Here is a 5546-nt window from a genome sequence, read left to right as displayed (position 1 = left end):
TATCAGGGCAGATTTTCTATGTTTTTTGGGAATTATGTCAATTGAAATGCAAATTATTCCTCCTTTTCCTCCGAGAGCATTATCAAAAATGACTTGACGTCAAGAAAATGGATAACGCTTTCGAATGGGAAAAATATCAGGGTACATTAAATGTTAAAATTCAGTTTAAGTAACACAAAACGCAAACAAATATTGTTTAATATTGATTGTCTTTTTTGAACTACTTGTGCCTCGATTTTGACACAAGTACCACATAAATTCATAATTCCTACAATAAAACATTCAACTGCGTAACTACACGCAGCAGTATTGACACAATGAAATAATAATGAGAAAATACGTAAACTAATGGACACAAATGCACATATTTCATCAATAAATTAGCTCTCTCTAAGACGTTCAACTTGATAATACTTAGCACCATCTATTTCCTTTTGCTCATTTTTATCGAAGTCTAATAAAGCTATGTAATCATCGTTCAAACAATCATGAACAGGAATTTTATGACTGCAAACACAGCTGAAAAGCGTTCTTGTGGGAGCTTTGAAATCTTTCAGATAAGGAATTACTTGTCTCAAATGCAGCAAAAATGTTTTCAATACTTCCAATCCTTTAACTGTGACATAACTTGTTTCTTCATCGAAGCTGATTACTTTGCCTCTGTACAAAATACCATCGTTACCTTCACTTGCAGGCGGGTTAAAAAGCACAAGGTCGCCAGGATTGTACATACTTTTATATGGTATTAATTGGTAACGCAAACTTAACGAGATATTCTTTGTCTCTTCCAAGGCCATGAACAAATTTTCCCGTAACACTGCCGAAAAGGTATTATTGAAAGCATTAGAGTCAAAAACTATGGCCTCGTAAGTCATTGGAACGTTCAAATTTGGTCGTAAATCTGATTCACTAAAAACTTCTTTATCTTTAACGTCAATTAGTAACTCAACAGAATTCGCAGCAATTGCTTCAGCTAAGTCTGAGTTTTTATCGTCACCGTTTCGAGGATTAACCAGTTCAATTTTAGCCGGAAAAACTCCGTTTTTGTCCGCATTATCAGTCAAAGTAATTTGAAAGGCAGACTCGCAATTCGCGTAGCTCAAGGACAATCGGTAACAGAAATTCTCAATTGTTCGGGGGTACCTACCAGAAACCTCAGGGCTTAAAATTGAGTCCAGTTTCACTGGAAAGCCCATAACTGGAATAGCTTTTAAAACGTCGGGCAACACGCAAATATCTCGTACGTTTGCGTTAGCCATGTTTCCATAATCAACATAGAATAAATTATATCGAACATCATCGACTCTGTCAATGATCTTCGCTCTGTAAAATGTGTCATCAGTAGCTTTCGCAAGTACGAATGAGCCTGTTTCGTACTGCTCCAGATGTTGCAGTTTGTTCACATTGTCACGAGAAGTTACAGAATTAATCTTAGTTAAAATGTTCCGTAGTCGCATTATATCAGCTGAAAAATGTGGATGAATGAAAATGAAATCTGGATCTTTGGCGTAAGCAATAGTGCCAGGAAAAGCTCTTTGGCCCACTATATCGTGTGGAGTGCAAGGAAAGCCAATTTTAAATTTCCAGTTTTCCGCTATTTTAGATAGAATTGAAATTCCATTGACCTTCAAGGAACCATATCCCACGCCAGATGGAGAGACGTACGTTACATTCGCTGTCAAAGCGACACTATTTCGACTGCCAATCGTGAAAGAATTCAAATCATGATTCAGATCAAACTTTTCTTTCTCATGCACTCCGAACAAAGCAAACTTTCGAGCAACACCTGGTGTTGTTTTTAACTCTTCAGGCGCGTCTTTAGGAAAATTAATACACTGAGTAACTCGTACATTTTCGAATACACCGCCAGAATCACATGCAAATATTTCGACAGTTTTGCAGTCGATAACTTTAGTCACATTCGCTCTAATCCAGTTACAAGACTCATTATCATAGTAAAGAACAAGCTGATCTGCGCTGACTTTCCGGAGGGACGACAAATGAATATCAGCAAGAGAAACGCCAGATTGTTGCGATAGCGAAGTTAAATATGAATGAAGTTTTTCAATGAAAACAGCGTCTTCGATAAGCGATACAACAAATAAGTCAAGAGCAGAATTAACGTGACTGATCGCTACCTGATATTCACCTGGACAGAACGATGAGCATTTAATTGCATTATGCACAGAACTTCCATTTTGCCCACACTTCCTTTTATCATCAAGAAGTGTTTTCAATCTGTTAATTCGAGACATTTCGCAACTATTTGTAAACTGAAACAAAACATCACTCCATAAAGGTGATCGATATAAAAATTTGCAGTGAACTTAAACTCAAAGCTGCAAAGAAAAAGGAATCGTCAATTAAGAAAGAATTTGATTAACATAGGCGGCAGATTGCCGGAATAGCTGCGAAAGAATAGGTTTGTGTGCCGTAAAAAAGAGATAGAAACAGATGCAGATATAGGCAGAAAAAGTTATCGACGCCGCTGAAAAAGTTATGTTAAAAACACTTAAAAATACTAATAAAACATAAACCGACAAATGTCGGTAGAATTGCTCTTGAACGCCAGGCAAGGCAATTTAATTCAGGGGCTGTAGCCTAGATCAATTTTTCTTTATAGGTGCAAAAAACTTGTCCCCGGCCGGAGTTCGAACCACTGACGTCCCGATCCACAGCCACAACCACTAACCATTGCGCTACACATCACATAACTCTCCAATTCTGCAACCGATTTTATATTAGCTTTACTTATCGACTAATGTCGGAAGAATTGCTCTCGAACGACAGGCTGGTGTAAAAACGTTTGACCCCACTGGGATTCGAACCAGTAGCCACCCTCTTCATAACCATATGCACTTCCGACTGTGCTATTTGGCCCTTAATAATTGCTAAGCTGCAACCAACTTTATATTAGCCGATAAAGTTTTCAGTGAAGTATTTCCAGAATATTCGAAGTAACGATGGTTTCAGCCCAATAGGTCTTGTAAAGTCAATAGATGGAAGGAACGATAGTAGGATCTTTTCCGTTTGTGCCCCCCCCCAGAACGTTATGCTCTCCCCAGTGACAGAGCACGTGTCATTACATAGTAAATCATTATGTAAAAATATTGCACGTGCGTCTGGGGGTTGCAAAAAAATATGCACCCACTAAGCTGGGGGGGGGGGGCACAAACGGAAAAGATCCCGATAGTAGTTGATGTAAAAGAAACCGATTTATCAAATTAAAATTACTTAAAACAAACGTTTTCGAACTTTACATTCATCGTCAGGTTAAAACTGTTTTACAAATTGTTAAAAGATAAAAACTAAATATGTATTTACATTTGTCTGAGACCCCACTTAAAACAATTCTAGGAACTATTCTGAAAAATTCCATCGAAAATTTTTCCATATGTACAATATTTAGCATATTTACAACTCATATTTACATCCGTTATCATTTTATTTAAAAACATTCCTATTCCGGATTTATCGATTTTGGCCATGTTTTTGTATTTTTAGGGCTATTCCGAATTTGCCCTAAACTTAAGTATCCCTCTTGTAGAGGTTTTGCGAATTTCGTTTTGTCATGCACAAAAAGTTTTTTGACCTATGTTTCCCCATCTAGTCAAAATTATAATTTGAACTAATATTTTAACGTGAGTTCACGCCGCCTATATTCATCGCGTGTGTTTAGTGCCGGCTTCAGTTTGCTGATGTATATATCTTCGATAACCATTATTTTTTCTACCGTCCGACAGGCGTCCAGAATTTTCCATTCAATGTCATTCGTGGCACCACGACATTCAACCAGATGTTGACCCACCTGTGAATCCTTTTTTTGTTGTTCTGTTATCCTTGTGGTTACATGCCGGCTTGTTTGCCCATCGTAGATGGAATCGCATCCACTACTTTTAGCCTCATATACCACGTGGGATTTCAGGTCTCTATCGAAAGACGATTTCAGGGTGGGGAGGCATGATCTTATTTTCCGCGTTGTAAAAAACATTTGCAATTCCCATATTTTCTTCAATTTGCTTGCAAAGTTTTGAGTAAGGTTGCTTCTGTATTGTAGAAAAATAGTTGGCTTATCATAAGAACTAGTCTTGCATTTTGATGCTTTTTTAGTGTTGTTCTCAATTGGTCTTTACCGCCACTTATTATCTTTTCTAGAGTGTGGTTCACTATTTTTGAAGACCAGTCTTCTAGTAATTGATTTTTGGTCCAGCAAGTTTTGTTCTTTTCAAGAGCCTGATCGAAGGCGAACCAATTAGAGGTTGCATTAAAAACCCTATGAACCGTCCCTTGAATCACATTTTTCTTATGCTTAAGCGGTGCACAGCAGCGAAAATTCAGTATTATTCCAGTGTCAGTTGGTTTTTGATACCAATGACAGGTGATATTACTTTTGTTGCTCACATTTACGTTAATGTCAAGAAAATCCAAATTCCGTTCCATGTTAACTTTTTCTAAGGTAAATTGCAGGTTTTTGTGTAAAGAAATTGAATACTTTAAATACTTGTCCGGGTCATCACGAACCGTGCAGATAAATTCATCCACATACCTTTTAAACAACTTCATCTCCTCGTAATGCCCCCACTTTCTGTTGGTTGCTACAATAAGTACAAATCCAAACAACATCCTGCATGTTAGCGTATTCCTCGTTCGATATATTTTGGCATCTTGCATGAAACCAGTTTTTGCATGACTCACATTCTACTCCTCTTCCTCGGAAAGTCACTCTCCTGTTACAGTCTTTGCATTTCTCGTTTTGGTCGGATCTGGAAATATTTTCATTGAGCTCTGGTTTTGCAGTGGTGCTTCAAACGGATTCATCCACACGTATGCTAGTATTACAGCTAGTGATGCAACCATAGCCAGACCATCTGATTGTTTATACCAAATTCCATTACATTTGAAATGAACATTGGTCACCGCAAACTTTAGCAAAATTTTCATGTTGGATTTTGGGATATCTGGAACTAAGTTGCTTGAATAGACTTCTCTTAGAACATTTTCTGATGAACATCTTCAAACTTTTCAGTTAAAAATACGACTCCGAACGACCTTGTACCTGGAGAATTATCTGTGTCTGTTCTAGTTGCAGCAATACTAAGCGACTCCATATTGACTGAAACTGCCTAGGATCTTAAAACACTCCTGGACTTGACTATCAGTACTGATTTATTATTTTTTTCCTGCTTTGCTGTGTGAACAAATGTAAAACGAAAAAGAGCGTATTAAAGTTGAAAACACTCTTTCGCATAGATTCAATTCAGTCTAACGATATAATGCAACGTGTTAGGATTGTTAACGATCATAGCAACAAGTGATTTTATAGACGGCAATTTTTGATGCTATTTTGGCCGGTATTTTGTCTGATAACACACCAGTTCAATTCCAGTCACCATTTTGTACCATTAAATCCAAAAACTCGCAAATTATTGAGCCGAATCATGTCTTATTTGATAGGTCTTATGATTAGATTCACTTGAAAATATTTTAATTGCACTTTTTCAGAGCTTTGTACGTAAATTGGAACGATTGCTGTGCATATTTTAATA

The sequence above is a fragment of the Convolutriloba macropyga genome, chromosome 15, assembly GCF_964194025.1.
Source record: "Convolutriloba macropyga chromosome 15, txConMacr16.3, whole genome shotgun sequence".
Taxonomy (NCBI): Eukaryota; Metazoa; Xenacoelomorpha; order Acoela; family Convolutidae; genus Convolutriloba; species Convolutriloba macropyga.
Note: the sequence above shows the minus strand (reverse complement) of the source record.